This window comes from Balaenoptera borealis, assembly GCF_965194805.1.
Source record: "Balaenoptera borealis genome assembly, chromosome: X".
Classification (NCBI taxonomy): Eukaryota; Metazoa; Chordata; class Mammalia; order Artiodactyla; family Balaenopteridae; genus Balaenoptera; species Balaenoptera borealis.
In genome coordinates this window covers 112938294-112951657 of record NC_138881.1, presented here as the reverse complement: position 1 = coordinate 112951657, position 13364 = coordinate 112938294, and the positions used below count along the sequence as shown (strand labels likewise).

The 13364-nt window shown below is 44.6% G+C and overlaps 1 pseudogene across 1 annotated transcript; it reads right to left on the bottom strand.

The window, feature by feature from the left end:
• Positions 1–9387: 9387 nt before the first annotated feature.
• LOC309621049 (small integral membrane protein 10-like protein 3 pseudogene) lies at positions 9388–11294 on the bottom strand (annotated as a pseudogene). The gene has a single exon. The product of its transcript is annotated as a small integral membrane protein 10-like protein 3 pseudogene (transcript).
• Between the last annotated feature and the right edge of the window lie 2070 nt (positions 11295–13364).

Genomic DNA, 13364 nt, shown 5'->3' with positions numbered 1-13364 from the left:
CACTGTGTATGTGCTAACCTGTCCCTTTTGAAATCTTGAAGGAATGTACCCCTGTCATGTTTGTGTTTGATGGTTGTTCTTTGTTCTGAAAAGATATAAAACTGTGATGAAAACCATGCTTCTCCAGAGCAGCTTCTCAGACTTAGTGATAAGCTGTTCCCTAGGCTATAGTCCTCGGTTTGGTTCAAATAAAACTCTTTTCTATTTCTATTCCTGTTATAGATTGTTTATTGATTATTTGTGTTGACATGATGATAAATAAGGCACGGCTTGGCACCATCTGGGTTAGAAGTGGCAATGCGATATGAATTAGTGTTCCGAGCAGGTTCAGAATATTGGTTCTTGTTTCGGTTCCAGTGTTAATAAAAAGGACAACTCCCTCCCAAAGGGTTGGTCACACAGTAATACTTAGGATATAGACTCAGAGTGGCCTTGGCTATCTTCTAGTGCTATAGCCTGACTTGTGTAACCCTAGCCCCCCACCCCAAATTAATCTGTTGAAGCCCTAACTCCAACGTGATTGTATTTTAAGATAGGGAGTTTTGGAGATAATTAAATTTAAAAGAGTGAGGTCATGAGGGTGGAGTCCTAATCCAATAGGATCAGTGGCCTTGTAAGAAGAGGAAAAAAGAGAGAGAGACCTCTTGCTGCCCACTCACATAGAAGAAAGGCCATGTGAGAACACAGGGTGAAGGCAGTCATCTGCTGGCACCTTGATCTTGGACTTACCAGCCTCCAGACCTGTGAGAAATAGATTACTGTAGCTTAAGCTATCCACTCCATGGTATTTTGTTTTGACAACCTGAGCTGACTAAGACACCTAATCTAGGGTTTTCCTAACTGATCTGGGAAATGCTGGTGTGCCTGGACCGTTAGAAGGTGTTGGTTCTATGGTCAGACACCTTGGAGGATGTTGCATAATATTAACGTCTCTTGGAAATCCACAACGTACATTAGACTATTAAAGGCTTTCAGAGCCCTAGAGTGAGGAAACCTGGTTACCATTGTTGGAGGAGCACCTTTTTACATCTACATCACAGATTCCTTACATGGGGTCTTTGGAAGCACTGGTGGATTGTTTTTGTTTTATGCATATGTCCAGGCCTTGACTCTGCTTGCTCCACACCTACTGAACCAGAATATCTAGAGGTGAAGCATGGGCATATATGTATTTCCAAAGATCGTATAGATAATTCTGGTGAGTGCCTCTAATTATGAATGACTAAAGGAATACAAATTTTTGTGGAGCTGAATTTAGGAACTACTCATCTAGGACAACACCCTCGTTTTATAGGCAAGGAAATTAACATCCCTGTAGGGAAAATGACTTGCTCAAGTGTGAGCACAGAGCAAATATTTGAACCGTTTTTCCTCCGCTATAAATAACCCCTAGGTGGCAGTCTGTGCCTTGGTTTTAGTCTGTGCCTGCACAGGCGGAGAAGTTGAAGGATTACTGAATGAATTTGAGCCTTGAAATACAACAGTTAGTCAAGTGAGTGTCATGAACCAGTGCCTTGGACCAAGCAGCTCCTGGGCTGTTTTTGTGTATTTCTCACAGGTTTTGTGTATTTCTCTTCTTAGGTGTATTTCTCCGACCTAAGAAGAGGAGAACTGAGGGAAGGTGAAGTCTAGATTGGGAAGGGAGAGGTGAGGGGGCAGCAGTACCTTTCCCATAGAGCCTACTGTGGCCAAGAAGCCAACGACTCTGCCCACAGTACCAGCTCCTGAATCCTGAGATGGGCAGAGGTGTATGTCAGGCTGAGACAACTGGTTTTCCCAAGCCACTCCTCTGTTGATATATTCTTTGAGAAGGAATAGTTTAAAAAATATATCTGATGATGGGCCTTTTAGAGAGATGCCTCTTGAAATTCTGTCATTTCAAGAACCTTTTCTCTTATCCCTATTGTTCTTCATTAGCATCCTAGAATATGTGAAGAGTTTCAGACTCTCCCAGGCCAATACTAGGGTTCTAGTCTTGTATCTGCTACTAACTTCCAAAGTGACCTTAGGCAAATCACCTCCCCTTCCTCAGCCTCAGTTTCACCATCTAATTTATTTGCATTAAACTCCTTCAATAAATCAGTGACAATTTGGATGATGGCTAATACTTGACTTCAGTGACTCTAATAATTTGTATTGGGCAAGATACAGCATCACAGATACACACACACACACAGAGAGGAAACCGCACATGTGCCTTTCAAATACCTGTTACACACTTAGTAGGAGCTTCCTTTTATCCTCTCCATGAGGTGGCCCCTCCCCTCTACACACAAGCACACAGGGCCCGTGGGATAGAATAGACGGCAATTACTGAATCATATTGTGTCATCAAGGGAGAAGTCCAGAGGTATAGCAGGCTCCAGACACAGAGATCCAGTTCCACTTCTTTGTGATTCCCTTGGATCTGTCATCCTCCATGATTTGGCTTGTCAGGCTCTTGGCAAGATGGCTACAGCAGTTCCCAGGGGTCACATCGAAATCTAAGAATTTCCACAGGGAAAACAAAGGACCATCCCTCTGTGCATTTACTTCTTAGGAGAGAGGAAACCCTTCTTAGAAGCACCCTAGTGCACTTTTCACCTTTCACTGGTCCTGATTGGATCATATTCCTAATTTTTTTTTCATTCGCTGACAAAGGGAATGATAGAACCCTGATTAGCTTGCACTAATCTTTGTGGGGGGAAAGGACTACTGAAGTCAACTGCTTGTTAACCCTCCTTCCTCCCGAAGTTGAAAAGATAAAATGCTTATAGTGCAAAGATGGGGTCATTCCTAATCCGCTGAGAAGGATTAAATGGTCATTTTCATGATACGATTCAATAATTGCTGTCTGTTCTATCCCACGGGCCCTGTGTGTTTGTGTGTAGAGGGGGAGGGGCCGCCTCATGGAGAGGATAATAGTTACCATCCAGAGGTGTTGTCATCCTTCTAAATTGACTTAAGGTATGTTATCCAGGGATGGCAAGTGACATGCAGTGTCAGCCAAGGAATAGAGTTAAATAGAATGAGGGGTAGGCATTCATGAATTTTATTCACAGTGGCGAGCTCAGGCAGAAGGCTGTGATTCTGTTTTCTCGGTTGTCTAATGCAAACCTGGAGCAGATGCTAGCCTGTGACATATGGCATTGAGTGGCTAGAAGCCCACTGGCATAATGTAGGGGAAGAAATTCAAAACTTCTGAACACAAGAGTACCCTATTGGATCTTATGAGCATCTACCCATTCACTCCCTAACTTTGCCCCTCCAAAGAAATTAAAGTGTCTGTCCTGTAACCCTTACCTCAAGAAATTAGTGGGTGAGGGAAGCATCAAAGCTTTCAAAAGCACTTCTGCTGGCATCTGAAAGGTTGTGGTGGACTGAATTGTGTCCCCCCCCCCATTCATATGTTGAAGCCCTAACTCCCAATGTGACTATATTTGGAGATAGGGTCTTTAAGGAGGTAATTAAGGTTAAATGAGGTCATAAGGGTGGGTCCCTATTCTGATAGGATGGGTGTCCTTATAAGAAGAGGAAGAGACACTAGATCTCTCTCTCTGCAAATGCATAAAAGAAAGGCCATGTGAGGGCACAAAAAGAAGGTGGCCATCTGCAAGCCAGGAAGACATCTCACCAGAAACCAACCCTGATGGCACCTTGACCTTGGACTTCCATTCTCCAGCACTGTGAGAAAATAAATGTCTGCGGTTTAAGCCACCCAGTCTGTGGTATTTTGTTATGGCAGCCTGAGTGGACTAATACACATGGAGAGATCTCTGGCTATGGATAATTAACCTTGTAGTTCCCAGGAATTAAATCTACAGACAATCCACCAAGGCCTTAGTTGATCTGTAAAACCAAAAAGATTCTTGGGTCTGGCCAAGAGAGGTGCCTTGCATTTGAGTCACCACACTAGCCTAACAGATAGAGGAATAGCTCATGTGCAGTTCCCAGGCATGAATTATTAATTACACACATCCAGAGTCCTTAGAATAGAGGATGGTCAGGTGAATCTGTTGTAACACTGTGAACCTTCCCCTCGGCCTTCCCCACCATGTCCTCAGCCTGCCTTTTGTCTGTGGAAAAACTTTAGCCAAAGAATAAGTTTAATCAGAGAAGTGAGAAAATGCAGGAACAAAGGAAAACGGTCAAAGGAGACCAAATAATAATAATGTAGTCATTAAGCAAAGTCAAGGACCTTTAGTTCCTCCTTAAGGGCTATAGATAACATTCTGAGCCGTATCCTGTGAGCTGTCTTGTAGATACTGAAACTCCCACCAGGTGGAAGAAGTTAACTACATGATGACCAGGCTGTAGCCATGACAGAAGCTGCCACAGTTCCGAGAACTGGCCTCAAGGAAAAGGGGACAAACCGACCCTGGAACTGAAGATTAACTGTACTTAAAATAATCAAAATGACACTGATCACACCACTACATGACCAAGTTCAAGATGACGGTCAGAACTGCCTGTGCTGTTTCTGCATGTAGCCCCCTCCCTCCGTCTATAAAAGCTCTTGTCCACTAGTTGTCAGTGGAGGGGAGTCAGCCTTTGGACAGGCGTCCCCCCTCCCCACCGCCCCCCCCCCCCGGTTGCCGGCATCCAAAATAAAGCAAATTTTCCTTCCCACCAACCTTGACTCTTTATTGGCTTTTGAGCGGTGAGCAGCCGGACCCCACTTTTGGCTACAAAAGCCCCCGTACCCGTTGACCTTGGCAACTTGCAACAGGAAGCAGGACAGCCCCAAACCTTTCAGAGACTAATTGAAAACTGCCTTTAAGGCAGTACTAGTGCCAAGGGACCCAGGACACCCCTGCAGTAGTACCTAGTGCAGAGTGGAGGGAGTGCTTATGGAGGTTGGGGAAAATGGGGTTCTTCCCTGAGGCTGCTACTCAGGAGGCTCAGGGAGACCCTGATGCCCCTCCTCTGGGATTATTCTAGCAGTTCCCAGGTACACTTAGTGTCAGGCGGTATCTGCACGTTGCTTAGAGTGTGTACGTTTTGTTACTGTGGTTGATGCCCAGCCTCAAGGCATCCCATCTCCCCCGATATAGCCGAGGACCCTCTCGGACAGGGACATTTGGGCCTCCTTTTAGAACCCACAAAACCAAGCCCCTGACCTCCTCTCCAGGTAGAGTGTTTTGGGCTGGCAGCTGTCAGGGCTACCCTGACCTTCTGTTGCTTCCTCTAACCTCTGTGCTCCAACACATGGCATCACGGAAACCACTGAAGTCATCTTCTGCACCTTCTGAGGGATGCAGAGAGAAGGCAGCGAGTGGGAGGTCGCCCCCATCCTTTTCTTCCACCTCCACCATATCATGGCCTCTGCTCATCCTGCTGGAACAGCGAGCCTCCTGACTGCCGGAAATTTCCAGGCAGAGACAGGCACCTCTCTCCTGTATACTGCCACAGTGGCTACCTGGCCCCTGGAGAAAGGGATATGAGGGTAAGGAGAGGCAAATCACCCTCCTTATCAACAGAGGAAGTAAAATGCGATAGCTTATCCTTATGGGAAGTGCAGAGATTTTGGCCACCATCCAAGACTTGAAAAAGTAGGTGTTATTCCTACCACACCCAGACTAAAGTGGATCTACAGCTAAAACAGGCTCTCTAGCTAGCTGGTGTGGGCTACCATGCTAGTAGGTCTGCCCCTTGGCTCTGATCACCTAGAAGATCCAGTGGTGCCACAATGTTTAGCGTGAATCAGTATGCTTGCTGTGTGGAGCCTGTGGTAAGCCCTGATAGGAGAATCACAGGCAGCCTGCTAGGATGTCATATCCACTACGAACCAGCAACCCATTTATGGTGCTGTTTCTCCCATTGCCAAGATTTGCAAGTTTGGGAACAGAGGGGCAGAAATAAAGGTGGTGCCTCTCGTAATTACACCTGACCCATCTGCAACAGTTTTACTTTGTGTCCCTGCAACTCTGATCTCTGCTGGTTTAGAGGTTTTCGTTCCCTAGAAGAAACACTTCTAGTCTGGGACAAAACAATGGTTGCACGAAATGTGAAGTCACTCTTAGCTCCTGGAGCCACTCAAAGCAGGTGCTTGTGGTGTTCATGCTGACAGGGAGGAATACGAATGAGACTTGGATCCCCTAAGGTACCTTCTTATACGACAGTCCTGAGGGCTTGCACGCCAGACTACTGCAACCCTACAAAGCCCACCAAGGCTCAGACTCCTCAGGAGCGAAACTGCGTGCCCCCAGTAGGTAAGGCAAAAGGATCGTGGAATTGACAGAGAAGTCATAAATAGCAGGACCACCTCATGGCTACGTGCCTTCTACCTGTATTGCCTGGCTGGTTGTCTTTTTAAAAAACTCTCTCACCTCTCCTTTAGTATTGTAAATAGGACAGAGTGGTGGTCGTGGTGAATTCACCATTTAGGTCATGGAATTGTAGGATAACAATATTAAGTTGGGATAATGGTGGCGCTAGAGAAAGAAGAGACATCACGGGGAGAACTTGAACTATAATCAGAGGCCCCATGACCTCATCTCCGACTGTGACAGCTGGAAGTGTTTGTATGTGTTGTTTCTCTCTGGGTAGTTCTTGGTGGTACGTGGTGTAATTAAATTATGCCAGGAGGGAGCATGTTTGGAATCATATGAATGGAAGAAGGGTGTTTGTACATGCTGTCTGTATTACTTTTCTGTCTACCTAACATCCCCTCCTTTGGGGAACTGCTGAAAATCAGAGATTCGCTTCTCCAGACCACAGGAGTGCTTGCTGTAGAAATCCAAGTGACGGAAGGACAGCAGTACCCAGCAAAGGCCCCCCAAATTGGGTATCCTTGCTTGTTCTAGAGCCTCCACCTTTTAAGACTTTGGTTACCTTGCCCAGAATCACTCAGATTCTTTGGTTCAACAAAATTTAGCTTATGAACTTGACCTCTAGCTTCCCAAGCATTTTTCGGGAAGGATTTGAAGCGAAGGTCTTAGATTTGCAGTAAAACTACCCAAGGTGGGGACTTGTGGTAAGTCATGAAAGACAGAATGTTTCCCACTCTCTAACCACTCCCACCCCTATACTGGGGCCCAGGAGTCTAGAGATAATCTCTCTGAGTTGCTGGAGAAGGGAGCCATCACCAGTAGTCATTCAGGTGACCAGAACCAGTCTGAAGGCAGTCACGGAACTGCGTCCCAGGAAGGGGGTCAAGGGTCACAACAGAAAGCACAGGCTGTAGTCCAGCCTGAGGAAAGTTCAGGACCTGGAACCTGCATCTGTGCCTGTAAAGTTGGAAGTTTGGTCCTATCTGGAGAGGACCTGGGGGAAAGGAAGAGGGAAATGATGGAGTCAAGGTAGAAAAGGAATTTTTTTCACCAATCAGAATGGCCATCATAAAAAAGTCTACAAATAACAAGTGCTGGAGAGGGTGTGGAGAAAAGGGAACCCTCCTACACCGTTGGTGGGAATGTAAATTTATACAGCCGCTATGGAGAACAGTATGGAGGTTCCTTAAAAAACTAAAAATAGTTACCATATGATCCCTCAATCCCACTCTTGGGCATATATCCAGAGAAAGCCATAATTCAAAAAGACACATGCACCCCAATGTTCACAGCAGCACTATGTACAATAGCCAAGATATGGAAGCAACCTAAGTGTCTACTGACAGATGAATAGATAAAGATGTGGTGTATATAGACAATGGAATACTACTCAGCCATAAAAAAATGAAATAATGCCATTTGCAGCAACATGGATGGACCTAGAAATTATCATACTAAGTGAGGTAAGTCAGACAGAGAAAGCCAGGGAATTCCCTATATGTGTATATGTATAACTGAATCCCTTGGCTGTACACCTGAAACATTGTACATCAACTCTACTTCAAGTTAAAAAAAAGAAACAGGGGGCTTCCCTGGTGGTGCAGTGGTTGAGAATCCGCCTGCCAATGCAGGGGACACAGGTTCGAGCCCTGGTCCGGGAAGATCCCACATGCCGCGGAGCAACTAAGCCCGCGAGCCACAACTACTGAAGCCCACGTGCCTAGAGCCCGTGCTCCGCAACAAGAGAAGCCACTGCAATGAGAAGCCTGTGCACTGCAACGAAGAGTAGCCCCCGCTCGCCGCAACTAGAGAAAAGCCGTTGCACAGCAACGAAGACCCAGTGCAGCCAAAAATAATAAATAAATAAATAAATAAAACTTGAAAAATAAAGAAAGAAAGAAAGAAAGAGGGACTTCCCTGGTGGTCCAGTGGTTAAGACTCCACACTTCCACTGCAGGGGGCATGGGTACGTTCCCTGGTCGGGGAACTAAGATCCGGCATGCCTCGAGGTGCAGCAAAAAAAGCCAAAAACCAAAAACCAAAAAACTAATTTCTTTGGTTAGAATTCAAATCCTGCGTGACTATGAGTTCCATCTGATCCTCCATTCGTGTGCAGTGGTACACGTACTTGTACTTGGGAGTGCTAACCCGAGGGTGCAGGAATGGAGTGCCTAGCCCTGTGTTCCCAAAGTTCCGGCATCCATGCCACCCACTTGGATAGTGACTTTTACACTAAAGTTTTAAAAAGGAGGCCTCACAATTCAAATAATAAAAATACAATTAACAACTAACCATAACAGGGGTGATCCTTTGGTAACGTATAAAAATACTGAATCACTATGTTGTACACCTGAAACTAATAAAACGTTGTGAGTCAATTATACTTCAATTTAAAAATGCAAAGAAAGAAACGAATCATAGCAATGAATGTCTCACATTAGTAGGAAGAATAATATTGTTGGCAGTATTTCATCACTCTGCCACTATCCTTTTCCGTGTTTGTCTCCTCTCCTGAACATTGGGGGTAATGACAGTCACTTATCTCTGAGTTGTTGTGAGGATTAAATGCAATGATGTATATAAAGTGCTTAGGACATTGCATGGCTTATGGTTAGTGTGCAATAGTGTTTGCAAGTATTATTATTTCTCTATAACTAGGTGGAGTATATAAATGTATATTATATAATATATATATATTTCCCTCTGGCTCAATCACTTGAGCCATTGGTGAGGTGACTTCACATCTATTACACATGGATAAAATATAATTCCTTATTTTTAATAGCTACATAGTATCCCATTACATAGACGGACTATTTCTATTTAGCCAAACTCCCGTTGTACATTTAGCTTATTTCCCCTGTCTTGCCATTATGATCAATATTAAAGTGTAAGAACCTTGTCTAAACATCATGGGGTACTTGTCCAATTTTCCAGTTTTTAAATTTTTCAGTTTTGAAAAATTAAATCACACTTTTTGTTTTTACTTTAACTGTGACATTGCAGACGTTAACTCGTGAAAAGTTACATAGAGTAAGGAAGCTCTGGGCTACCTGAAGATTACTGGCCATTTCATGAGGCATTTCTTTATGGTCTTACGGTTTGCTTGGAAAGCAAGGAAATCATATTTCATGCAGTCATTCAGGAACATTTTAGGATATGCATCCACTATTGCAGAAAGATAGGAAGGCAGAATCTACCTGAACTCATGTACCCCCACTTCCCCCAGATTTCCTTCTAATTGCAGTAAATTCATGTGTAATAAGTTTTAACTTTTAATCAAAGTAATACATGCATATAAAGGATTTAGAAAAATCAACCAGTACAAAAGGACATATAATGAAAAGCAGTAAATTCCCACCCACCCTTCTCAACTTTTGCTTTCCCAACCCAGAGGCAAAAACTTTCACATGTCTGTTTAGAGGTTAACTCCATTTTTCCTAATAATATGCTTTTCTTACTATTTCTTAACTTGATGACCTGAGGCATTTTCTGCTGACTTCCTGCTGTCCCCTTGGTTTTCCTCCCCCCCTCCATATGGTTGTATCACTATTTTTAACTCTTCTGTTTGTTACCTTGTTCACTTTAAAAATCTAACCCCTAAATCTGTCTTACTCTTTCAACTAGAGACAGTATCTGGACTTCCTAGTTTAGGAGAATAACACCACTGTTCCATTTCCTCCTCTCTGCCTGCCAACTTGTTGCCTGTACTTGTCAAAGTTGGTTAACATTCCCACTCTGTTCTATAACTATAAGTAAGTCTCCCCTGCTGTGCCTAGAGATTTACTCTAAAAATGAAAAAGCATAACTAATATTTCCATTGTAATGATTATTTAAACACTGTTCACTGAGTAGCAAAGTTGAACGCTATGATTGGATTGAGTGTTGATCCACGTGCCAGCGTTCAGATTCCCTTTCTCACACTCCAGGCAACGCTTGAAAAACAGGCCACGTTTGAGGTTGCTTCATATGTGAAGCATGCTCTCCTTGTACAGTTTGAAATGTTTGTTTTTCCCAGTAGGTTCTGTTTGCCGTTGTCGTTTCTTTTGGGATGAAGAAATGTATGCCTTCCCGATCATGCGATAAATTTCTGTTGCCTGGAATCGATTCCATTCAGTTGGAAGTCTATTCACTTCTTTTTCTAATTTGGAGGATTTGCCTCCTATTTGGACCATTCTTGTACAGTTTATCTTTTTTTAAGTTGTTAGTAACTTTTCCTTTTTTCCCCCTTAGGGCATCCTGTGCTTATTGTCATTTCCCTACCTTCGGTGCTGTCTTTTGTTTTATGGATGCAAGAACTTCTCAGATATTTCTGAGGATTTTCAGATTTTTAAGTTCTGTTCTTTGAATTAGCTATTTCCTTGAGATTCAACTTTTCATTATATCTTAGGCTTTTTTGATTATACTGCAGGCTTTCCGCAAATGACTTCTAGCCGCGCATTTATATGAAAAGATGGGGCAATGGCAAGACAGGCCGGCAAGTCTGTGTGCGCGAGGCGAGCTGGTCGCTTTGCTCTAGGGCGGTGGGTGGAGGTCAGCCATCCTGCTGGGCACCCCCCAATGCCACAGAGTTAGTTGCTCTAAATATGTACCTGCAGGCGCACGTTGAGAATCACTGAAGCCACGACGTAGAAGTAGGGGAAGTTCACGCGCAGCCGCCAGGCCAGGTCGAAGAAGGTGATCAGCGTGCGCGTGAGCCCCTTGCAGAAGGCGCCGTACGAGCCGCGGGCCGCGGCCGAGCGAGACAGCCGCACCGCCAGGCCCGACAGGGCCGCCGCCGCCGCCGCCGCCATCGGTCTGGTTTGGCCTCCCATACAGCGCCCAGAGCCCGGGGCCTCCCGCCGGCTCCGCGGACAGAGGGACGCACGCGGGGGAATCGGCGCGGGAGGTGGACCGCGCGGCCGCAGATGCGAGCTGCGCTGCACGGCGGGCGCCCTCCTCCTCCTCTGGCTGCGCTCGGGCCACCGCGGTCCCTGGTGCCCCTCCGGGCCGCCGGGCTAAGTTGCCTCGGGGCCGCGCGGGGCGGGGTCGGGCTGGGCGCCAGGGATCAGGAGCCCCCGGACGGCGAGGAGGGGAAGGTGGGGGGGGGGAGCCGGGGGGAGGGGGGGAGCCGGGGGGAGGGGGAGGGGCGTGCAGTTTACCCGGGAGACCTAGCTTCCTGACCCCGGTGGTCTTTTTTTTTTTTTAATTTTTAAATTTCAACGGAAGCAAAACGAAACTTGCTCAGAACGTTAGAAATGTTCCTTCATAAGCACGATCTTGAGCAGCTTCGAAGCGTGAACGCGTTTCCTGTTCCCTCAAATCCCTTTAGGAATTTTTTCAATCCTCAGTTGTGAGCTAGTACAAATACACCAAAACCACTAATTTAACTTTAAGATGTGTACATTCTGTTTTACTCATTCAAGCGTCTTATTTTTGCTTTTGCTTTACATCTGTAGTATTCTGCTAATGGGAAAAGTTATACAAACAAGTTTTTAGAGATTGTCAGCAGCACAATGAGAACAATGGAAAGCAAATTCCCTGCTTAGCTTCCCATTCCCCACCCCTCCCCCGCCGTGAACTGAGGTTACGTTTCCTGTATGTACTTCCAGATGTGATGTGTTGATACAGTGCTCTTACCATGTCAATAATGTACAACCACCTCACTCCCTTTGACGACGGATTATTACACCAATACATATGTTGACTAATAATGTTCAATAATTCGTTTAACAAGTCCCCTGTTGATGGACGTTCTGAATGTTTCCAGTTTTTCTTATGCCAAAAATTGTTGCAGTGAGCATCAGTGTACACATGGATTTGCAAGTGGCAGAACAGGATGAATAATATGATCCCATCTTCATTTATAAAAAACAATCACATAAGCATATATATTTAGTGTTTGAGGTCAAAAAGTTTTACTAATACATGGGGTTGATCAAAGAAGTTTAGAGATGAGGGCTCTATTCAACACTGAGTGTTAATCTTGGAATTTTTTTTCCTCAACATCATAGACAATAATTACATCTCATTATTCTTCTAATTTGCTTTTATTTATCAGAGAAGCTGAGCAACTTTTCTAAATTTCTTAATTTTTATTATTGTTTTACTCATTGCTTGTAAAACATTAAAACTTAAGTATATATTATGAGAAAAGTAAAGTTCCTAGGATCACAACCCCCCGAAAGAAAGACTATTAACAGCTTGGTATATGTTTTAATCAATTATTTACATATTTAATAAGCAAGGCATATATACATATTTCACACACAAATCATAAAACAAAAGTGAAACCGTACTAACACGCTGCCCTGACAGTTGTTTTTTTTTATTTTTTTATGGCTGTGTTGGGTCTTTGCCTCTGTGTGAGGGCTCTCTCTAGTTGCGGCAAGTGGGGGCCACTCATCATCGCGGCCTCTCCTGCTGCGGAGCACAGGCTCCAGTCGCGCAGGCTCAGTAATTGTGGCTCACGGGCCCAGTTGCTCCGCGGCATGTGGGATCCTCCCAGACCAGGGCTCGAACCCGTGTCCCCTGCATTAGCAGGCAGACTCTCAACCACCGCGCCACCAGGGAAGCCCCTGACAGTTGTTTTTAAAAATAATGATATATCTTGCTTATCTTTCCATATTGATTCCTCTATTTATTTGGTTGCACCGGCGGGTTCCTTAGTTGTGGCATGCGAACTGTTAATTGCGGCATGCATGTGGGATCTAGTTCCCTGACCAGGGATCAAACGTGGGCTCCCTGCATTGTCTTAACCACTGCACCACCAAGGAAGTCCCTCCATATTGATTCCTTATGATCAGTAATACAGTGTATTATTCGTTATGGTTGGCCAGTAATTAACTGAAGGATATTTGGATGGTTTCAAATTTTTCACAATCATAAACAGTGTTGAGATCAACATCCTTGTATGCATATCTTTGTACATGTCTCTGATATTTCCCTGGGATACATTCCTAAAGGTGGAATTCTTGGATCAAAAGGTTTTCACCTGTTTAATGATTTTGATACATACTGTCAAACTGTCTTCCACACAGCTTGTACTAAGGTATCCATGAACATCCTCAACTTTCGTAATAATGGGCATCGACGTTCTTTTAAGTCTTGGATATTCTAATAGGGTGAAAATGC